The sequence below is a fragment of the Equus asinus genome, chromosome 22, assembly GCF_041296235.1.
Source record: "Equus asinus isolate D_3611 breed Donkey chromosome 22, EquAss-T2T_v2, whole genome shotgun sequence".
Lineage (NCBI taxonomy): Eukaryota > Metazoa > Chordata > Mammalia > Perissodactyla > Equidae > Equus > Equus asinus.
The window spans coordinates 60,563,560-60,588,517 of NC_091811.1; the positions used below are offsets into that span (position 1 = coordinate 60,563,560).

Sequence of the window (24,958 nt, forward strand, 5' to 3'; positions counted from 1 at the left end):
GAACATCCACTTGAAATCACTGCCCAAGAGGCATACCTGTTCCATGGTAGAATTTGTCTGGAATTATTAATAATTCTTATTCACTGTGACTATTATCAATTTATTGTCCCTCAGCTCCCAATTTACCCTTTCATCAGCTGCTTTGCAGCAAGCGTGATACTAAACTTGTCAGTAGAGGGCGCTGGAGGGACGTTACAGATGGAAGGAGTTTGTCTTTAGGTTCTCCCGTCTTAGTTTTTTTGCGTCTTATTCCTCTGCATTGCTGCTGGATGCGCTCAGTCCCATGCATGCACTCAGCATGCACAGTCTCCAGCAAACTCGTAACCTCAGTCTCAGCCTGGTGGCCACCTCACTCACTGTGACCCTCCTGTTGCGGACCCCACATGCCCCAGGCCTCCCTCCAACCTGCCGGTGAGTGGGCCGCCAGCACCCATCCCATCCTAGGAGGCTTCTTCTACTTGCCACGCAACTGTGAAGCACCTCTGGCCAGGGCAATGCAACAAACTTCACCATCCATTGGGCCCCAAGTACACCCGCTGCAGGAGTCTGAATTCAGCAAGCCGACCCCTTTCCAAGTTGGCCCTTGGGCACTCTCCCTCAGCCCTGGGGGATTCTTTAGAAAAGAGGTCAACAACTTCGACCTGCTGTTGGTTTTTGTGAATAAAGATTTGTCAGAACACAGCCACACTCGCTCGTTTATGTTTTGTCTGTGGCTGCTCTGATGCTGCAATGGCAGAGCGGAATGGTTGCAACAGAAATCTAAAGGTCTGCAAAACCTAAAATACTATCCGGCCCTTTAACAGAAAAAATTTATTGACTCCGGTCTTAGAGTTCTTTCTCTTTTATAGTTACTCCATTGTTACAGTTAATAACTCCTTATATAAAATATCCTTGTTCAAATTACTATGTGGTCTCTGTCTCCTAATTGGACCTTTCTGATCCATGCACTATATGGCTGTACCCCTCTAGGGATTACAACCCGTAGAATCAGTACTGTTTCAATTTGGGAAAGAAGCAGCTACTACTTTACCCATGACCAACAAAATCCCCAAGGCAAGGAAATACCGTGGTCTTGCTACTGCCTACAAAGTGGAAAAGGTGAAAAAAGAGGGTACAATCGTATGTTAATTGTAGTGATAAATTATCTCACCACATCCATACCTCATTCGTTTGTTACACTTGGAAGCAATCCAGATGCCTAGCACATAGTAAGAATTTACTAAATGATTTTGAACGAATGAATGGAGTGTATGAATGATACAAGAAAAGCTGAAAATGCATGATCGGCAGCATTTTCCTTTCAATGCAAAGAAATGGCAAACAATAAAATGAAGATAAGCTATGAGTAATTTTTTCCTCAAATATTTACTCTGTATGAAACTTATGGGAAATATATAAAGAAAAGCAATGTGTCTGTGAATACGTTATCTTAAGCTATACATGCAAATGAAGTGGAAAACACGAGAAAAATAATTTTCTCCTGGAACATTCTGATAATTGAGACAAGCCTTGCATTTTTGGTTTGAATTAGCTGAGCTGAACCCGTTATTCATCTGACTTTGCATGTGAGGCCACAGCCATAGAGAGGTTCACACGGGGTTCACTCCAATAAACAGCTATGGACCGGGGTCAGTTCTTATTTTATTTAGCATTATTCATTCATTTGGATTCCATATTCAGTTAATTACTTGCAGGAACAGCGCTCATTAAGGAGAAGAGCTCATTTACATGGAAGAAGGCTGCAGTGCCCTCTCTTTCCACCTTCCGGGCTTCCCTCTGAATTTGTTCTTCTTTCATTTGGAGTAAAGGAAAGCACAGAAATCCAATCAAGGCACTTTAAATTCTGATTTCTTGTTTCCCAAACATTCAAACCTTTTTGTGAGCAGAAATTAACCTTTGCCAGGTAATTCAAACAAAAATTTACATTTTTCTTTTCCCCTCTTCGAGGAAACATTTTCCATGTTTGTCTCTTCTTGCTGTCTGCTCACAGCCCACTTGCTGCTGTTTGCTCTGCCTTCGTTGATTGCAGGGCGTTCATTCCTTCGTTCGATGGGAAGCTTCAGATGCCCGTGATATTTTCTGTACTGTTTACAAAAGCGGAAAAGAATTTCACACTTTTTTGAGCACTGCAGCTGTTTCAGCGCCTTTAAATGCCACTTATAAGCCATTCTAAACAAACCAGCCTGCCTAACAGGAAACCAAAATACGTGTTAGCACGTTTTTTTTCCATGAAGGATGAAGAGTTTTCTTTAATGCACCCGATGAATTCAAGGAATGCATTTTCTTTCTAGGCTTGACACAAAGACAGAAATGGAGGCAGCCCAGCTTTAAAAAGATAAAAGTCATTTCTATTGTTATTGGCAGTGGCAGTAGGGACTCAAGAGAAGAGAGGAGGAGAGTGGTGATTATTTCCTGATAGCAATCTTATAGGAAAATATATAATGTTAATTATCCTGTCATTTTGTTTACACTGACCCCTCGGTTAGCGGTTCTCAAAGTTGTTTGCACATTGTAATCACCCGGGGAAGCTTCAAATCATAACCGTAATTGTAATCGTAGTCATAAAAAGGATGCCTGGACCCACCCCGAGAGACTTCGATTTCATTGGTCTGGGGTGTAGCCTGGGTGTCGGAAGTTTGAAAAGGTCCTCTGCTGATTGTAATGTGCAGAAAAGCTTGGGAACCACTGCCCTAGGTTGACCTTTGAATTCAATGACTAGTGTAGCGCTTCCAGTAGAACTTTCGGAGATGATGGAGGTAGTAACTGCAGGGAGGGCTACTTCCTAGAGAGCTGGAAGAGCAAAGGGAAGAGGTTGGTGTTTTCACAACCAGGAAGTGGGTAAGAGAACTCTCCAGAACTGAGATCCAGACCTCTGAGGAGAGGGCATTGCCCAGCTGGTGCTGGTACCACTGAGTGCCATGCATCATTCTGGGAGTGTGGAAACCAAACAGGATCAACTGCCATTAGAATCGACTGCTTCTGCCAGGGAGAAGAGCGGATGCTGGGAAGGCTGACAGGACAGACAAACCAGAAGGAAAGGGTCTTTTCTCCTCCTTCTGCCTAGCAGTCTCCCACTGATGCCTCCTCATCACAAGACCTAACAGGGAAAGAGCTGGCCCAAGGGAAATGGTTTGCAGAGTCCTAGCCTAACCTGGTCAGCCTCTCCAAGCCAGGCATCGGAAGTGTAGATTTGGAGCTGAAAAAAATATTTAATGCCCAACATAATTATAACCAGAGAAATCTCACATTTACAGAAAATAAACATTTTTGCATATCCAATTAACATAGATTTTTAAAAACAGTATCATTACAGGCTCTGTGAGCATGCACTCTTATACACTGTTGGTAGATGTGTAAATTAACATCCTGGAAAGCGAGTTGCAAGTCCTAAAGTGTTTATAACCCTTGACTCAATAGTTTTGCTTTCAGAAATTTATCCCAAAGATACCATGAAAACTATGATCTAAGATTATGTACAAAATATTTAACTGAGACATTGTTCATACTAATAAACCTTAATGACCCAAATAGGAAATGGTTAAGTACATTAAGGAGTATAGATATTATTTAATTTTATGAAATGATTAAAATTGCGTTTATAATGCAATTCACGGACAGACATATTTATGGTATAATGGGTGAGAGATCATCTTTTCTTTTCATTTAATGCTTTACCACAGGCCTTGTTGTTGACTTTTTAGTTTCTTCTCTCTATATTCCTGTATATTCTGTTTCCGACAATATGCCGGAATATATTATATTCAATATATTACAATATATTACATTAATAATAGTAAAATAATACAACTAAAATTACGAAAGAATAGATACATTATTTTAATAGCATTAAAATAAAAATGTTTGTAGGGACCAGCCCCGTGGCCAAGTGGTGAAGTTCACGTGCTCCGCTTCAGCAGCCCAAGGTTTTGCTGGTTCGGATCCTGAGCGTGGACATGGCATGGCACCGCTCATCAAGCCATGTTGAGGCAGTGTCCCACACAGCACAACCAGAAGGACCTACAACTAGAATATAGAACTATGTATTAGGGGGCTTTGGGGAAAAGAAGAAGAAAGCAGAAAAGAAAAAAGAAAATTGGCAACAGATGTTAGGTCACGTGCCAAACTTTAAAAAAAAAAAGAAGGATCAAATTCAGTAAATAAATAATAAAAATGTATGTAAGCAGAAACAATATAGTCAGAAAAAATCTGCAGCAAATATAAATTTTTTTCTTTAATATAATAATATATATAATGAGCCCATATGGAGTTATAAAAAAAATCAAAACTGCTGAAAGATAAATGAGTGAAGGATAAAAATTATTTATAAAAGGAAAAATACATGTGACTAATGAACTCTAGGGAAAACACTGACTCTCAGATTAGCAAAGATCACAAAACTTGATGGGAATAGTACTGCTGGGGCTAGTGTAACATCATGAAACGATTTTGGCAAAGACTGTATACTTATTATTAGTTAAAATATACATATCCTTAATCTTGTAAAAGCAATTCTTAGAATCTATCCTAGGATTATAATATCAAATAATAGGAAAGACTTTATTCCCAAAAATATTCATAACTTTATCATTAAAAATAAAAATAAAACCCACTGGAAACAATCTAAAGTTTAGACATGTAAGAATATTTTAACAGTCCCAATATGATCGAGAATAAAATTTGATGAATCTATGAAAATTATGTTTATAAAAGTTTTTAAAAGGAATTGGATGCTATTTAAGTGTTACATTAAGGGCGACACCCAGGTTACGTAATTTAATCTTCAGTGTGATCTCAGCAAGGCAACATTAGGCACATAAAGATGGACAGAACACTAAGGAGTTAATTGTGTTTGCTTCCACTTACTAGAATTAAGTGTGATCTTTCATTTCTCTACACATCAGTTTTCAAAAAATTCTAAAATGAGCATATGCTTTCCTATAATTTCAAAAATAAGCCTACTAAAATTTAAATATCATAATTATAACAAGAATAAAATTTGCCCTAAGTTACTTTAAGCTCTCCCATCTCTAAACCCTCCAGTGCTGAGATGAGAGACTCTTGTTTTTGTAGGGCCATGACGTAGGAAACCCCATCTGAATTTCGACAATGTGGCCTGGAAGGACTCGGTATGTAACAGGAAGCTCAGTCCCGGCTAGATTTAGCATATTCTGTTCTTTCAGAGGTTTGTGTTCTGGAGGAGGGGTTGACAAACTTTTTTTGTAAAGGTCTGGGTAGTAAATATTTTAGGAATTGCAGATCTCTGGCACATACTTGTCTTTGCTTGTTTTCTATGACCCCTTAAAATGTAAAAACCATTCCTGGCTAGGAGACCATACAAAACAGGTCACAGACTGGATTTGGCTTGAGGGCCACAGCTCGCTGACCTCTGTTCTCGATCACATGTGGGGGGACAGCTAGAGATTCTGTGTGATGTTTTTCTTTAAGTTCAAATACTTGGACAGCTAACTAAATTCTGTCCTCCGTATCTTCTGTGCCTCTATAAGCATCAGAAGGAGGGAGAGAAATTGCTAAGTAATGTGTCTGTTACTTACTGCCAAAAAAGTGGGGGAAAAAGCTACAAAACGAACAGCTCAAAACTCAGGGCCTTACAACAACAATTACTTATTCTCATAGATCTGCGTTGGTCAATCACTGATCTCAGCTGTGCTCAGCTGAGCTACTTGGCAGATTCATACATCTGAGGGTTATCTGGGACCAGCAGAACGAGGCTGGCCTCAGCTCAGGTAGTCTGGCTCTGCTCTAAGCATCTCTCACCCTCCTCCTGGAGCCAGTGGGCTTGCCTGGGCTTGTTTTTCCCACGGCAATGGCAGGGGTACAAGAGAGCAAGCCCAAGCATGCAAGCGCTTTTCAAGCCTGTGGTCAAGGCATTGTTCAACCACAGCAGAAGCTGAAGTAGAACAAATGGCCAAAGGTCCAGGAAGCCAGTAAGGTTGAGAGGAGATATAACGTAAGATATTTTCAATACAATCCCCACCTTGAACTGTTCAGATCCATGCCTACCCTTCTTTTATATCTGGTACAATGTCCGGCCCATACTTTTTGGCATAACAAGATATCCTCACTCCTTCCTTATTTCAAGATGGGGCAGGTCATAATCTGGAAGATTTAAGATTAGTAGTGAAATAGACTAAAATCCACACTGCTGCAGCTGGCTCTCTCTAGGTCAAGTGTCCTTTGGACCAATTAATGTGGCAGGGGTCAGGATACTATAATTAGCACCCCTCCTATTTCAAATAAGTTTAAGAAAGTGCTGTTTCCAGAAGATAGGAGTGTTGCCTAACAATAGGAAAATGTGTTCAATAAAATAAAAATAGCTACATATGTAGATTATGTATATACCAGAAGCTGTATTAGTGATCCACGTGCACATGATGCAGCTCCATATTACAATCATCCAATGAAGTAGATATTACTAATTTCTGCTTAACATATGCGGAAACAGAAGTACAAGAGGTAATTTACATGCCCAAGTATGTGGCAGAGTATGTGGCAGAATCATAATTCAAACCCGGAGCTCTCCAATTTCAAAAAGTAGGCTCATAACCACAATGGGTGTACTGCCTCTTGTCTTGAAGTCAGATTTATTTTCTCTAATTTTTACCTCCAGCATTCTCTTGGAAATTATTTTCCTTCATCCTTGGTTTTCTTGTACTTCTGTTTAGTGGATAACCACTCCATCTACCCACCCCTACGCACCCCAAATTCCTAGTGTCTAGGAATTTGCCAATGTTTTAGATTGTTGCGATAGTTTGATTTATTGTTCAGCAAATGTTTACTCCCCATGGATGCTGGTTTTGGCTGTCTGACGTGCTTTGGCTGACAATGTTAGTGGACACGTTAGTGGACACAAACAGATGCCTTAAATGTGCCTGCCTGATTTGGCTAGTTGAGCCATGAAAAGATGGTGCCATCGTAACCTAGGCCCTAGAATGAGATGCATGGAACGAATCTACATCCTGGAGCAGGGCAGCCCAACTGAGTCCAGCCTAGAATGGAAGAACCACAGTTGACCTGAAGGCTTGGGAGAATAAATGCTGTTGTAAGTCTCCGGGTTTTGAAGTGGTTTGTAATATAGCTCACACCTTTGTCTTCTTAGTCGGATTAAGGACTTCCAACAAACTAGAGCTGTCAGATACATAGCAAAGTATTATCTCAAGATAAAGAATGTGTGGAAGTTCTCTGACAGGAGGCTAGCATGGTGCCATCTCAATAGATGTTTTCTTTTCCTTCGTTGGGCAGTAATAAATTTATGATTGTTGTAGGAAATTGCAAAATCGTAGATAACCATTATTAGAGAATAAGTTGTTGATAACGTTGTCTTTTTAGTAATTTTGCCATGTAAAGAACTCAAATTCATAGTTACTATTAACCTTTGTTGTGATGGTAATATCTTGTGTTAATGTAATACTTCTTGCATTTTCATGCACCCCATTCATTGAGTGCGTCCTATTTTATAGGTATCGTGAACTTACAGTCCTATGTAAGTCTAATGATGCTACATCTTATAAATAAAGGAATTAAGTTTAGAGAAAGAGGTGATCATCGGAGGTGGACGTGATCTCTTCAGGTGTCATAGACAAGATGAACCAAAACTGGATCTGGAATTATGGCCAAGATTTGGAAAGGAACAGAAGAGTGCATCCCGATTTCAGAAAAACTACTAGAATAAGGTTTGTGGAAGGGTGAGGATAGAAGTCAATTGGGATTCCAGTATGTCTGGGATAGAGGATTTGTTTAGGAATTGGTAATAAATATATTAGAAATGTGCAGTGGAAAAATATTTTCAAAGATGTTAAAAAAAGGACAGAGAAGTTTATACCTGATGGAATAGGCAGTGGAGAGCTTGTACAAAATAACTTTGAAAATAATGATTTATGAAGATGTCTTATAATGATAGTCAATTAAAATCTTCGGAGTTTGAAAAACATAGTTTAACTGCCTATTCTATGACTATGACTTGCCAAACACTGTGCTTGGTACATAAGTGGAGAATTAGGCATCACAGGGGTTAAAAAATTGAAAAGATATTGTCCCTTTTCTGAGTAGAGCAGACAGGTTATTTTTATAGCTATAATACAAGTTATATTTTAGTAAGTGCTATAATAAAGGTAAAAGAATTAAGAGAATATAGGTGAGGGAGAGATTACTGTTTGGAGGATCAAGGCAGTTTTATGTAAAGAGGTTGCAAATGGACTTGCTAGTAAATTACTCCTAATGGGCAAAAAGAGGCAGAATCCAAAATGATGTCGAAGCTTTTAGTCCAGGAGACTGTAATAATGGCATTGGCACTGACAGAAATAGAAACCTGGAAATTATGATAATATTAACTCTGCATCAATTTCATGATTGTTATGGATTCTGATGAGTCAACTAAACTTTTTTGATTCAGTTCTATTCTGTGGCGTAGTTATGAAACATAACGCATTTGTTTTTAAGAGTTAACCTCATTGAACTCAAGATGTTTAACTGAAATAGGGTTGGTACTTAAATCAGTAAAGAATGAGGAAATATATCCCCATTTGGTTCTTCTTGGACATAAATGATGTGTTCTGGAAAATGTGAATAAATACTTAGCTTTGCTAAAAGTATATTATCTTACAGGCTATCTGTAGTATCTTACCTTTTAGAAAGTTTTGGAGGGAGTGTGGAGAGAAAAAATTTAACTATAACCCTGAGAAGTTTGATGATAATCAAGACATATATAGAAATAGACATATGAGAAGAAGAATCTCATGTTGTACTGTAACAAAATTTCAGCAAACATGAGCTTTGGTCTAAGGAAAGAAAAATTCAAGCCAACTCCACGAAGTCTTGGAAAATATGTACAAAGACATTGCCAGTAACATTACATTCCAATCAGTAACACATGCTTCTCTTGAGGTTAAAATTACTGTTTTAAATAAGTCAGCAAAGACAGTGAAATTTCTGCAGATGCTATTATTTTTTCAGTTTCTTATTACTGCTTTGAGTCAAACTCCCCTCTCCCATTTAAGATGCTCCGGTCTGGAAGCTCTAAAATGCTCTTTCTGTAGGCTGGATGAGGCACTTTTCTCTCTCAGATCTCGGTTTCCTCATCTGAGGAACGAGAGGGTAAGATTTGATTTCCTCTCTCCCTCCTTTCTTCCCAACCTCTCTTGCTCCTTCCCTCTCGTCTCCCTTCTATGAATTTTATTGAGGACCTCCTTTGTGTCCTGGTTTGGAGTCACCCATTTTACGTGAAATACTACAGTCCCTAACGAGTCTCTCTTCCTCCAGTATTGTCCTCCTCAAAAAATGACTTGAGTAATGAATCTAAAAGGGCCTATGCCCTTTCTTAGTCTGCTATTGATAATTCCACCTGCTGTGGCTCCCATTGACCTTTCCATTGCTTCAACTCAGGCCACTTTCCCCCATTCTCTTGTCCTCTGGCTACTGCAGCATTCTCCAAATGAGGGGAGAGCCCTCTCTGACTTTGGGCATGAACAAACTCCTACTCATCCTTTGAACTCTTCTCAAATACCTTTCCTCTGTAATACCTTCAGGAAGAGTTAATTCCTTCCTTCTCTTAGTTGCCATGCTTGGTATTTGCCTTTATTGTAGCACTTACTCCATTGTATTACACTTGATTTTTTATATATCTGCCTCTTTCAGCCCTGGGCACAATGCCTTGCATGTGTGGTCAATACATATGTGTTAAATTGTGAGCATTTCAGAGATTTTTGCTTGTAATTGAACTGTATGTATCCTTAATTTTCAGCCTCTTTTTGATAAATCCAGAAATCACTGAAAATTAAAAGAGCAGGAAAATGTGATTTTAGTATTTCTTTATCTAAAAAGTTATATCTGAAATGTGAGTGTTTATCAATTTCAGTGTATTGACATTAAATAAAGCAGTAAAATTTGTTATTGCTCTAAGGTATGGATACATATCTGGGCTTCTTCTAGGTGTTGAGAAGGCATCAGACGATTGTTCATATTATGGACTCCTGAGCTGTTTCTTCATCAATTGTTTGCTCACCTGTCCCTCGACTTCATGTTATATATTCTGATATGTACTCTGAAAGCCCGTTTGACACAAATTTGGCGACAGCTTTCATTTGAGCCAACTTGACCACTTTGCCTTATAAAAACACTGTAAAGTCCAGTATCTAATTGGCAAAAGGATGACTTTTCCAGAGATGAAGTCAGATGCAGAGCAGCTCCCTAGTTATATTCTCTTAGCTAGAACTTTCTCTGTTTTTTTTTCTAACAGTACTTCTTTCAACAATATCAGGAAATTGAGCAGAAAAAATATTTTTGAGGGGTAGTTGAGCTATAATTTGAAGAAATATATAGAAAATGTTATCTTTACTTCTTTACCACCCTGACTCATTTTTTTCAGCACCTATAAAAGTTTTACAAAGATTCTACTTTTAAAGTGTAGATTCATGCCTACGCCTTATTTGACATAGTTTTAAGTGTTAATAGCTCAATGCAAAACTTTAAATCTTATATGGTTGTTAAAGGAAGCACCTTTTAGAAAAAATAACATCACAAACATTTAGCTTTATTAATACTAAAAAGTAAAAATTTTAAAGGTGAAGGTTGAGGTTAGAAATTTGGAGTTGACCTAGTTAGTAAAAGACAAGCATGGTCAACAATTTTACAGGGAAGTGAGAGAGAACAGACCTTTCAGCCTGGTGAGCAATTACCTGTTAGTGATTTTTACATGAATAGGTCTAATAAAGTGGTATAATTTTAAGCCATTCTATGGTAGATGAAGTAGGTAATGGATAGCAAGAAAAATAAGTCCACTGTAGTTAAAATTTATTTTAACAAACTTGGGAGGGAAAAGAAAGATGCTAACCAAGGAAGCAGGGGGGCTTCATGCTCAAATGATTTTTCTCCATAATGATTTATTTATTAGAAGGTGCTGGAGAGCAACCCAGAGCAGGCACCATCTGGTGGGAATTCAACCCTTGAAATACGGGTGAGACCCATGTTCGTATTTGCTTAAGCGTCAGTCTATGTTATGGGCTGGGGAGAACTCAAGCAGAAAACCACTCTCCTATTAGCTTACGGTATCATGGAGAGGGTTTGAGGCTTCCACTGTGGCTGGGGATCGAGGAGGAGATTCTGAAGAGGATGACTCCACAGGTGGGGAACCCCAAATCTTCATCTCAACCTCCGCCAAGTTGCAAAGGCACTGAGGGAAATCCAAGGAGCTTATGGAAAGCAACAGCTGCATGGCTGAAAATATGCAACAGAGATTTTAGCCACTGCTAAATTGGATTGGCTAAAAATAATAAAAATAGTTGACCATAGCTAGTGTTTTGGAGGAATTGCAACTTTTATACACTGCTGGTGAAAATGCAAGGGGTAAACCACTTTGGAAAAGTTTCACAGTTTTTTTAATAATGTTAAACATCCCTCTGCCATACAACTCAGCCCTTTCACTCTTAGGTATTTGCCAAAAGAAAATGAAACATGTTCACATGAAGACTTGCACACGAGTGTTCACGGCAGTTTTATTAGTAACAGCCACAGACTGGAAGCAACCCCAATGTCTAACTCTGGAATGAATCAATTAATCATGGTGTATCCATACAATGGGACACTACTCAGCCATAAAAATAGACAAATTATTTATATACTCAATAACATGGACGCATCTCAAAATCATTATTCTGAGTGAAAGATGCAGGCAATAAAACAGTGTATACTACATTATTGCATTTATATACAATTCTATAAATTGCAAATTAATCTATGGTAACAGAAGATAAATTAGAGTTGCCTGTCCCTGGTGAGGGACAGCAGATAGGGGCAGGAGAGGGGCCACAAAGGGCAGGAGGAAAGTTGGCAGTGATGGAAATATTTGCTTTGTTGGTGTGGCAGTAGTTTCGTGGGTGAATCCTTATGCCAAAGCATAGTTTTACTCTAATTATGTGGAGTTTAGTGATCTCTAGTTATACCTCAACAAGCTTTGGTTTTAATATTTTTATACTCTCTGTTAAAACACACACTACTCGCTTTCCTTAGTCTTTTATCACAGCAAAATTTAATTGTTCTTGGGGACTCAAAAGTCAATATTGGTGGTTTGTCATCTTGGACCCTATCTTAACTGTGGAGGCCTGGGGAGGTTGAGTCCCTGTTTCCACTATTCAGAAGACAGATAATACCCTAATCCATATGAAAATTTTCTCACCAAATGTGTTACTTCCCAGAAGCTGAAAGTGTGAAATAGTGGCACATAAAATGAATCTAGGAGAGAATTTAATTGGCGTTATTGATTATCTTACTGTTAACCTCCATATAGTCACTATCAAAATTGAGATACATAGTCAATGTTGAGCAAAGAGAGAACAATTAAACCAGCCTAACCCCACCTCCCAGGTTATTAACCCTGGCTTCTAGCTGTGGACGTAGAGAGACTGGAAAATTCAGGGGCCTGAGATTCTTAAAGGGCCAAGACAAGGCTTTCCACACTGTTGGTGACTGGTTCTTACCCAAGCTTCTCTAGTAAATACTCTGCCTTGGGGGCCTTGAGGGAGATTTTATGCTTTTCATTTTCAATCAAGAGATTATTGAAAACTTAAATTCTGGCCACATTATATCTTGAAGTTTATTGCATCTTAAAGTTCATGGACTCTCCAAGTGTGAGGGTTGGCAAGGACTATCAAATGCACAATATAAAGCCATAAAACAGATCGAGGAGACTTGGCAAGTTATTGAAAAGAAACGGAGAGTGAACATCAGAAAATAACACTTGGGCCTTTCACAAATGTAAATCTTCTAAAATAAATTCTTGTTTTCTCAAAAATAAGAGCTATTAATTCCTTGAGTAGCCCTGATTTTAAGTGTCAGATCTCAAAGAGTACAGACTCTAGAATGTAGTTATCCAGAGAGTAATTTGGTCAGAGGAGTTTTCACAAACTCACTAAAAGGTATTCTTGCTCCAGCCTTACAGACAACTGCCGGGCCACCTAACCTGCCCAGGGCACATCCCACGACAGTCTCAGTCCTCAGGAAACTCCCTCCTCATGGACAACTGAATAAAAAATTACCTCCTGCATTTAAAGGGTGCTTTTCTAACACCATAACTTTTTGAAAGTCCTTCTTTCGGCAATGACCCTTTTCCCATCTATTTACTTTTTGCCAACACTACAGGTATATATAATGTATTTATTTTGCAGTTTGCTTTTTGCCTAGAATAAGCCAGCCTTCATTGTGATCTAGAAAATATTGTATTTCAGTACTATTTAACTGTAAAATATTAATTTTCACAACACTAATTACGAGAGAGGTACGCATTGCACTCCTTATTTTCCTAGATGAAAAATTGTAAAGAAAGAATATATGCTATGCTTTCCTTAAAGATAAGGCAATATTAGAGTCTGCCAAAACACTCAAGAATCCTTAAACGATCAGATCATTAATAACACTCTGTCTTGATAAAAGAGACATGCTTCCATAGAAGATGGAACTAGGGGCTAGTGCTTGAATTTAACGGAGTAAAAATTCCACCAACTTTACAAAAATTATGCATAAGAACTTGGTCTGCATTGTCAGTTCAGACAGTTCTTGTATTTTATATGATGGTGTTTGCTTAGTTTGCTTCGGGTGTTTTTACATAACTTAATCCTATCAAATTCTCCATCAAAAAGGTAGAGTGAGGACCATTATGATTAATTTTTTATAGTCAGAATAATAAAGCTTAAAAATGCCTGGTGAAGCCCATAACATATTTATTTAGCAGCAAAGCTTCAGTCTACTAACTTGCAAACCATCAGATTTCAGTTTTCCAAATACTTTTTATTTTACTTTGAAGAAAAACTTTGACATATATTGTTAATATGTAAAGAGCAAGAAATGTGGAAGTAATTATTATTGTAACCTTTACCCTGTTGACCTTAAACAAGTAGACAGACAGTTGTTTCTACAGAAAAAATGGGTTTATTTGGGATCAGCAAAGAATTGCAATTTGGGGATTTGCAACCATGGCAAGCCATGTACAAGTCCCCAGCAACAATGGGGGCTGAAACTCCATAGTGGGGCAGAGGAAGTCGGAAGAGTGATTGTAAACTGAGTCCTTTGGAGGAATGGAGAGTTTGCAGTGTTGTGGTGTTTCATTGGCTGACTGGTGACGGTCTCTCAGTCTCTCACTGGCAAGAAGAGGACATCTTCCCTTGGGCTCTGCTCTGGAAGTGGGCAGGAGAGCTCCCGACTCCATTTTAAATGAGGTTTCTGTTTATTAGTTTTCACAACTCATACGCAACTTATCTCTAAAGATTTTGGAACTACTGACAAATTGACTTTTTTTCTCACAACCTCCCCACAAAGTAAGTTAAATGAAGGAACAAGCCTCATTTTAAAGTTTGGAGAGTCCAATCTAAGGAGGTGATTTGTAATTTTGTTCCAATCTGAGACTTGGCCTGGGAACGGGTCTGCGGGTCCTAAGGCTTGAAAGAGCAGCCTCTGCAGTACCTGTGGATCCTGGGTGGGTTGGGGTTGGGGTGGGGGTGGGGGTGTGGGGGGGGGCATTAGGTGGTAAACTCTGCTGATGAGAGACGTCTGCTAACAACACAAAGTGGCTCCTACAATCCCTGTGAGAATCAGTCAGTTTAGCTTGAATCTCGAATTCAGTGAAATCCAAACAAGTATTTTTTTATTTGCCTGTTTTTTAATTAGCACTAACACTTCTAGCTAGAATCCAAAGATACAGGAATTGGCTTCAGATTTCTTTTACCTTAGTAGAACTGGGTATAGTTTTTACTAACATCTAGAGAAGAAAACTTTATAGAATTAAAAAAGAAATACCCAACAACACAAAAGTGATATCAAAATGGACAGGGTATTATATTAATCTGGGGTGTGGGGCACGTTAGACAGATTTAGACATTAGAAAAAAAGTTAACATGCTGTTATTTCAAATTATTTTATTTGATTTTTTTTCCACTGGAGTATTTTCTCCATTTCTAGGGTTTGAACAATATGGAGGAAAAAGTTACATAAATATGTAATTTTTCTATTAAACTTGTAAAAACCTGTGTCACTGTTTATATGTCTTACATCTAGTGGGGAAAGGGGTAGGTAGTTAGAGAGGGTAGCTGGCTTGGTTTGGCCTAATTTGATATTGCAGACACAACCTTGGGAGTTTAGTTTTACTAACATTGAGAAAGTTTAAAATGGAAGAGCAGGCACAGAAAAAGCAGTGCACTTTTATTTTTATTATAAACGATTAGACTTTAATGTAAACTAAAGTCATATTTCAGATTATTTTTGGAGAAAGTCCTGCTATTCCTATGTTTTAAAGATCAACTAGTTATTAATTAGATAATTTAAATTGTTTCTTAAGAGATAGTGGAAGATAGGAAGGAATTTGGGGAGAGAAAGACAGAAGAGTTGATATTTCACACAGAACAGTTGTCAATTATCAAAGAAACGACTGTCTGTTGAGGTTGCGCTCAAAACACCAGAGGCGATGCAGGATATATGTGTAAGAAAGAATGTTTTCTCTGGAACTGTAAATTTTACTTGTAAGGATACATTTCCTAACTTAGCATTTAAATTGAGTAGATGAAAACTTTGTCCCCCAAAAGTGTGTGTGTGTGTGTGTGTGTGTCCCTCAGGATCCTTCTAAGGCTGAACTGCTGTGTAGAAATGGGATTTTTCTCCTTACTCTCACATTTTACAACAGTTTGCACAAGTCAGGCAGGGACTGACAACCCCTTGGTTTACAATTCTCTCTTTGTGCTAGTGCTGTTACAGGGGGCAAGAGAGAACTGGCTGTGGGAAAACAATAGGCCTTTCTCATCTTCTTTACCATTCTACATAACCTAGAAGAAAGATAAATAGAGGGAGGAAGAGGAGACCAAGAAACAGAGAGAGAAAAAGAGAGAGATCTTTCCGTTTAACAGTTAGCACTTGAGGAAACACCCACCGAATTGAAATTTTTTTCATCCCTCTGGCAAACCTGCCTTTGGTCTTTGTTTTGGCTATCCTCAGACAGGGCTTTATTTGTCTGTGCTGGCTGGCCACCTCAGCTGTGACAATTAAAATTAGGCCACTGTTTATAATTCAAGGTATGTGTAAAAAGCAAATGGAGGAGAGTGCTCTAAAGGTAAAGAGATTTAGTGAAGAAGACAAGACAGAGATGGCTTTCTTGAAGAAAATGACGTTTTTAGTTATTTTTCTGTGTCTTGAACTGTTTTCCCTGAGGCACCTTTTGGCTGGCCAGTGAAGAGGAACTGGAAGAATTCCAGACATCCACAGGGGTCTCTAATGATTCTCCAGATGTGTCTTTTCAAGAGGCTTGTTACTTGTAGGAAGGGTGAACATACCTTAATTATTCAGTAACTCCTGAAGTTTTATCCAAACTATGTGTCAAATAAATAATTTTTTCCTTGCTTTAGTTGTATGCAGCATTCATTTGACTGTCAATTCTATCAACGATTGATTGCCCAACTTCAGGTTTAATTTTAAGATTCAAACGGCTGGCTCCTTAACTTGCTTGTTTGCCCCATAGAATACTGGTTATCCTTAAAGAATATGCATCAGTCCCCTTTGGTTTCAGATTCCCTAATATTTGTGCTTATGGGGATCCATGCTCTAATAACAGGATACAAACCTGTCTGAAATATAAACTCCAGGGATGTAAATATGGTAGATTTGCCCTAAAAGTCAGATTTGTACCTTCAATCTACCGTAGAATTTATAGCACAAATATATTCCTTTTTTTCCTGTTTGTTTTACAATAAGAAATTGCGGTCTCTTGGATTCTAGAGTTTCTATAAGAACAACAGAAGGAGCACTCAGCTAGCGTTTAGTCTCCATAGGCTTTGTGGAAGTGACCAGATGTCCCGCATTTGTCAAGGGGGTTAGGGAATTGGTTTTCTTCTCTCTGCTGATTATTTCCTTCAAAACGTCTGCAGTGGATACATTTCGTGCCTTCACTGGCCCTCCTTGAGATTCTTATTCACGCCTTGCTCTAAGAACATCATCTCTGATAACCTCACTGCTTTTGTAACTGGGGCTTCAGGAAGAACAAAGTTTGTTGTTCCTTTGTGGTTCTGTAGTTTACTGTATAAAACGTTTATATGAGAATTCTCACATTGCCTATGTAGTCACATAAAGTAAAATTATAATTTAAAGTAGGCAGGATCCTGGGTTTTTTTAAAATTTTTTTCCTTTTTCTCCCCAAAGCCCCCCACTACATAGTTGTATATTCTTCGTTGTGGGTCCTTCTAGTTGTGGCATGTGGCACGCTGCCTCAGCGTGGTTTGATGAGCAGTGCCATGTCTGCGCCCAGGATTTGAACCAACGAAACACTGGGCCGCCTGCAGCGGAGCGCACGAACTTAACCACTTGGCCACGGGGCCAGCCCCAGGATCCTGTTTTTTTGAAGACAGAGCTCAGACACATATTTTAAATCTTCTCTTAAGTGCTGAATTTAAATAATAAAATGCAGTCTCTTTACATGGTGAGTACTATCATAGAAAAATAGTCCAAGATTTGGAAATGGGAGAAAAGGATTACTGGACGTCCTCCAAATGGAGCGCTGGGTGTTTATCAGACTCTCCAGAGATTATCGGATTTTGAAGAGGTGTGCACTTTTGGGTAACTTTCTATTGAATAGCTCAGGTGTTTGTGAACATTGTAGTCTCAGAATCCTATTACATTCTTAAAAATTGAAGACCCCAAAACTTTTGTTTATATGGGTTTTACCTATTGATATTTACTATATCATAAATTAAAACTAAGAAAATATTATTTATCAATTTATTTTAAATACCAATAATCCATCACCTGTTAACAGACACCTTATTTTTATGAAAAATAGTTACATTTCCCCAAAATAAAATGTTCAGGGGAGAACAACCTTGCTTTACAATTTTGCAGATTTCTTTACTGTCTGGCGTGATAGAAGAGAGTTGGATTCTCATGTCTGCTTCTGCTTTCAATTGGTTGCAGTCTATTGATTTGGTTGAAGTATATATATATATATATATAAAAAAAAACTAGCCACACACAGATTTGTAGTCAGAAGAAGGAGGAGTATTTTAGGAGCCCTTTCATGTAATTGATGTTCTTTTTTGATATTACACTAACACTTGATAAGTGGTAGCTCCTTGATGGTTAATTGAGACGTGGAATCTGAAACCATACCAATAAACTTTTCAAACCGTTCCTTTTAAATTCATTGTCCTATCTTGTACTTTAAATGGGTCATTTACCTATATTTGATCATATAGCATCATGCATTGGTCATTTGGAAAATATTGGTTTGTGGATGCATGCAGATTTACTAGATGTTGACACATTTGATATCCAATATTTAAAAAAAGTCAAATTTGTTCATATCACTACCCATCTCATCAGCCATTTTGGCAAATCAGATGGTCTAAGGAGGCACACGTTCATGCGGTTTGGAGAATAACTTTAGAATGCGCATGTCGTTAGCCCCAGGGAGCCCACTAGAATATATTTTCTTAAAGGGATCACTGCACAAGTATGTAAAAATATAAGCACAATGGTATTTATCACAGCATTCTTTATAACAGAGAAAGACTGGAAATAATCTAACTTAGGTTTCCTTGAATAGATAACCTATTAAACAAAGTGTGGGAATACAAAAGACAGATTATTTTACATCCATTAAAATAGTCTCTTAGTATATATATATTTAATGGCATGATAAAGTGTACATGCTCTGTTGTGGAGTGAAAAATTTTGTTATAAAACAGCATTATAGCATGATCACATTTATAGAATTTTTGTGTACACACACAGGCATAGATAGATGGATACAGGCATAGATACATAGATGAAGTTTTGAATGAGAGCTCTAAAATGTTGATCATAAATATCTCTGACTTGGGAGATGTGGGGGCTTTTGTTTCTCTCTGTAATATTTTGATTGTTTAATTTTTGTTAACATAAGCATGTATACATTTTTACAGTCAGAGAAAGCGATAAAACTATTTTCTTTTTGGAAAATGAAAGTCAGTTTTGTTTCTAAAATTAGAAAATATACATGGATTTTATTTTTATTTATTTGTTTATTACTTTTATTGAGGTCACATTGGTTTATAACATTATGTAAATTTCAGGTGAATATCACTACATTTCGACTTCTGTATAGACTACCTCATGTTCGCCACCAAAAGTCTAGTTGCCATCCATCACCATACACATTAGCCACATGTATTTTATTGTGACAGTCAATGTTGGCAAGAGTTCAAAGCAAGGTGTTGCTTCTGTGCTGCCAGTAGACATATTAGTGCAATCTTCCTGACAAGCAATTTGGCTCAAAATTCTTAAAATTTTTACACTTGCTAATTTAGCCAGTTTATGTCTATTAATTAATCCTATAGAAATACGCAGAGATATACTCAAAGACTTGTGTAAAACCTAAGTGCCAAGCAATAGGAAATAATTCAAATATATTATGGCGTATCCATTTGGTAGACTACCATACGGAGGACGCTTTAGATTTTTGCCTGTTAGCATGTCTATGGTTGCATGCTACTGTGATATGGGGAAGGAAGGAGCAGGAGGTTAAGAAATGGGGGTCCTAAGCCATCTTCCCCTGCTGTTGGTAGGTCTGTGGGATTTCTAGCCTTTTCATTCCTTTCTTTCCTTCCTCCTGCTTCGACTTCTAGTCTCCACTACTCTGTCTTGCTGCATCACCACCCTGCTTGTTAGTGGTCCATGATTCTAGGTGTTACCTAGAATTACAGGTCCACATTCCGAAACCTTTCTAGTGATATATCTACTCATAGATATCAAACTATACATTTTCCATTCAGAGAGCAGAAAGAATTCAATATTTAAGAATTGTATATCTTTTTTTATGGTGGTATAAATTTTCTTTTCATTTTTTTCTTATAAAACTATTGAAAATTCTTGTAAAATATATTTCCTAAGTACACTTAAGACTTTTTTGGATAGTCTGTCTTTATATTCAATTGAAGTTTCTGTGCACTCAAGAGCAGCCATAATGGCCTCTAAATAGCACTAAGCTTATGATCCAGCAGACATGGACTCTCAGGGCAGCAGCTCGAGAAATCCTTGAGGAGTAAAATGAAATTGCTGATTTAGAGGATCTCTGAGTCTTTCTCCAATTTCCTAGTAAAGAGAAAGTCCCATTTTGTCCAAAGGATTATCTTTCCTTTTATTTTTTTTTAAGTAGAATTCTATAATACCAGATTGTTTAAGATAAAATAGTATGCATATTTTAATATGTTTGTACTTTTTAATAAGCAAAGAGTCTCTATTGAATTGGTAGTAAAAGATTGTCAATCTTTAATATTAGAATGTAGTTTTGAAGCCAAGCCCAACTCTGAAGATGGATATTATTACTGCATCCACAGAAGTAATAGTGTTTTATTTGATATCAATACAGAAGGAGGGGAAAAAAGACATAACATTTAAAAAGCCAAGTTGAAAATAGTTTTTCATCTTAATCATAACTTTCATCTTAATCTTAAATAATTTTTTAACTTAATTATGAAATAATTTTGACTGTCCAAAAATATTCCTATACCTCAATTATAAAAAGACAATTTCGGGGCAGGCCCATGGCCGAGTGGTTAAGTTCGCGTGCTCCGCTGCTGTGGCCCAGGGTTTCCCTGGTTCTGATTCTGGGGGGGGACATGGCACCGCTCATCAAGCCATGCTGAGGCAGCGTCCCACATGTCACAACTAGAAGGACCCACAACTAAAATATATGCAACTATGTGCTGGGGGGATTTGGGGAGGAAAAGCAGAAAGAAAAGAAAAAGAAAAAAAGAAGATTGGCAACAGTTGTTAGCTCAGGTGCCAATCTTTTTTTTAAAAAAAAAAAGACAATTTCCCTCTCTCTGGACAATGTCAGCTGTATTTTTCATGTATTCCTTTTTGTGACTTATGTTTAAGGATTAGATCTAAAGGAAATCTAAATAGAACCCTCACTATAAACAAACTTTCGGGAAAAGCAGCAGCAGCAGCAACAAGAACAATAAAATATCCGTTTCTCACTAAAAGGATAGTAAAGATTCTGGTTTAACTTCTTGGCATCTAGGAGAATGTTTTTGTTGTTTAAGTCACATGCATGGGGGGAGGATTTAAAGTGGTGTGAAATTTTGGGGGAAAATTCACAGGATTTGGGGGTTTTGGTTCATGTGGACTCACCCACTCTAGTTTTATTTAGTTTAGGTTTCAGATGAATCCAAAATTTCTAAACAAGGCCTGATACTCCTGCCAATATTTTCATGGCTTATGGTGAAAACTACTGTTATCCTTAATGATAACAAAAGGCAGTATTGTGCGTTTCTAAGCACTCATTGCACACAAAATGCCTAATGACATTTCCAACTTTTAAAAGAGCTGCTTTTATATATGAATTTGAACATACTGAGCTAAAGGTTGGTTTTATAAAATTTTAACGTTAGTAAAATGGAAACAATTTTATTTCCATTGGAAAAAAAGGCCATTTATTATGGGTAAATGACAAATTATACATTATTATCATGAAATGTTAAATCATACAGGTATTTATATGCCCTAAAAGAATCTGAGTACTATTGAGGAAATGATTTTTCGAAACAGTGCTTTGTTTTATATTAACGCATGTGCATGAGAGCCTGTTTTTTTCCTCTCCAATACATTTGCTTTTATATTTTAATATAGAACTACCTTGCTTTCAGCCATATCTCTTAAGATGTCTTACTGGGGCCAGCCCAGTGGCATGGTGGTTAAGCTCAGGTGCTCTGCTTCAACAGCCCAAGGTTTGCAGAATCTGATCCCGGGCCTGGACCTACACACTGCTCATTAAGCCTTCCTTGGGGTGGCATCCCACATACAAAATAGAGGAAGATTGCCACAGATGTTAGCTCAGGGACAATCTTCCTAAAGCAAAAAGAGAAGGATTGGCAACAGATGTTAGCTCAGCACCAATCTTCCTCACCAAAAAAAAAAAAAGTCTTACTAAAGAAAAGTTCATGCAACCTGTACAAAGCATGATGGGATGACATGCAGAGGGAGTTTTCACAGTGAATTCATTATATTTACATAGCACTTATTATTTACAAAGTTATTTATGTCCAGTGTTTCATTACTCATCAGAATATCTCGATTGTGCAAATATTATCTACAGTGATCAGATGATAACCCTATGGCCCAGAGAGGCTAACAGTTGCTCGTTAAATGGTGAATTTGAACAAAGCATCCAGCTCTCCTGACCTCTTATCGAATTTTCTTTTCACTACCACACTGAGGGAGGGGATCATTAACTCAGATTCTGGAGGCTCTCACGCTGGCATGAACCCTTGATCATAATTGACCTAAATTATTCTGATCTACAACTGTTTAAATTAAAATTCAACAAATAATTGCTCAACTTCACTTTATGCTGACTACAGAGACCTGCCCTTGGAGGGCCTGCAAAGGGAATCTATTACCCAGAAAATAAAGCAAAGCTTTTATTGAATTGAATTAAAGTGATTCATTTCTTTTTTCTTCTTTAAAGATCTTTTCATCGATTGTTAGTTAAAAAAAAATCCCTTAGGAAATTCTTTATAAATGAATAAGGTTGATTTTGTGATAAAACTAAGTTCTGCTACTTTACTTTTTCCCTCCCTTGGAGTGCTTGGAACTTTCTCCTCTTTACGTCGGCCTTCACGTCTTCTGCACACCCATTATCCCGAGTAGCTTTTCTTCATTTTTTCCACGCTTTAATCTCTTTTCTGCTCACTCAAGATAGGCGTGCTGTAAAGGTACATTTCACCCTTGTGGTGGGGTACTTAAAAGTCAAAATGTAAAGAACAGAGTGATGTATTTACCATTCTTCCGGAATTGATGCTGCTTCTGGAAGCATATATCGAACTGAGAAAAATTTTTATTTTTGTGAAATTTTTAATCAGTCCCTTCATGCTCTTGACCAAAACCTTTTGAGATTTTACTAAGTGTGGAGACCTGTCCTAAGTGCTGGGAATTCAAAGATGGTTAAGACCCAGGCCTTGATCTTAAGAAGGCTGGAGTTGAATAAAATCTCCTAGTTGTTTATTTTGGGCCTATTTCCAGATTTTTCACGAAATTTTGCATAGGTCTTTGAGTGAACCATCATTCTGTGCCTCTGACATGCCATACAGCGCATTCGCTGGACGCGTTAAATGGAAGGGAAGGGATGGCTTCGATAGTCAGATCACTAAGCCTTCTCGGGTAATAAAATCAGCCTTAAAGAAGACGTGATTGGTTACACTGCTTCAGGATTGTCAAATGTGGAAGAGTTAGAATTTGGAGAGCCATAATGAGCTATGTATTAAAGGAAAGTTACAACTCATTTTCTGACATTCAATGCGATTGGTTTAAATTCCTATTTTTTCTTTTTTCAAAATTGGTTTGAATTTCCTAGCCACTATCGCTACAAGACCTGTCTTTTCTTAGTTCAGAGGGATAATATTTTGCAGAGATTTATATACAGCATTTCATACACATATCACTACTAAGGTTTGTCTTCATAAGCATTTTTTTTAAGTCAGCTGATTAAATATTAAGGTTTTGTCTAGTTGTGAAGTAAGATTTTTTCCAAGATTTCCAAATCATGGTTACTGAAAACAGTGAAACCCTATATTTCATTGGCAAAGAGCTATAGGGACTTGAACCTTTAATCAAGAATTGCTAAATGCTTCAGTTTCTAAATTGTTTATGAGTTAACCAGGACTCTCCACCCAAATCTGTTCTGCCTGAGTGTAAGGGCTGGTTCTCTGCTTACAGTACCCTAGACAGTACAGCCCTTCTATGGTTCACGAGTGACGGAAGTCGAGATGAGATGAGTGTGATCTGATCATGTATAGAAATGCTTGAACATTGTTGGCGTGGATCCACTCAAAGTTACTGGGTTTTCACTTGGGGAGGAGTGTGGAAATGTGTTTTAAATGACGTTCTATCTTCTCTTCTGCTTGTCTCTTAAAAGCCCCGCCTGTCTCTTTCAGCCAGTGTAACACAAAAAGTCTTCCAGGAGGGCAGGCCGACAAGCACAGGCTTTGATTCACAGCCAGCTTTGTTCCAACACAGTTGTATGAGTGCCACATCCATGAAACTAATGCCCCTTTTCTGGCCCTACTACAGAAGTCCAAGTTTCCTTTCCAGACGGCTGTGCAGCTTGAGTGCCGCCAGTAGGCTAGAGTCCTTATCCACCCAGCAAAAGAGATGTCTGCTTCACTCTGGAATATTAGTGTGGCATTTCTAATAAAGACAATGTGGGGAATCATGCAGCTGGAGATATATATGTAGAAGGCAATATTGTTAGGTAAATATAGGTATGGAACTTTTTTTCTCGGCCGCCTATCCTAAGAAATGATATATCGTATCACTAATGTCAGGAGAATACATCTTTTTAATTTAAGCATTCAGTCAGTTATTAAAAAATCATTTTTTGAGTGCCATTCACTGAGTTTGTCTGTGTGCTAGGTGCTGGGGATATGGAAACAAATAGGACATGCTTCATTGCCAGAGGCCATACACTCATAAGCAATTAATTATGAGACAGATGAGAAGGTGCGCCTGAAGATAACAAAAGAGGCAAGAGTAAACTAACATGGCCCTGGGGGAGAGGAAACCGTAGAAGCAAGGAAGCCTCCCCAGAGGAGGGGGGGACTCAGGCTGAACATGTGGGGTTTGGAGTTTATTTGTTTGTTCCTGTTTCTTATTGTCTCCTAAAGTGAATGAAATTTATCTTACTCAACGTTACATTCATAGTTTTAATTTTACATAAATGATCTCTCTTAATTCCCATGACAAATGTGTGTTACTCCTTTTTACATAGGAGAAAGTTGAGCCTTAGAGTTTGACTTACTCGGTAATTGGTAATTGGAGAAACTGGAGCTAAAAATACTCCCTTGGCACCAATTCCCTTGCTTTTTTCATCAACACACTGCCTCGATTTGATGGTATTTTGGCTTCATAGCCATAATATTTCATCACTTGAAGTCAGCTC

General features: G+C 37.9%; 1 long non-coding RNA gene across 2 annotated transcripts in view; it reads left to right on the top strand.

The window, feature by feature from the left end:
- Positions 1–6,902: 6,902 nt before the first annotated feature.
- Positions 6,903–24,958, top strand: part of LOC139039768 (uncharacterized) — a 61,725-nt gene continuing 43,669 nt past the window's right edge. For both annotated transcript variants that reach the window (XR_011497044.1, XR_011497045.1), the window contains exons 1-2: positions 6,903–7,060; positions 7,479–7,691. This is a non-coding gene — a long non-coding RNA (uncharacterized lncRNA). The remainder of the gene's footprint in view (positions 7,061–7,478; positions 7,692–24,958) is intronic.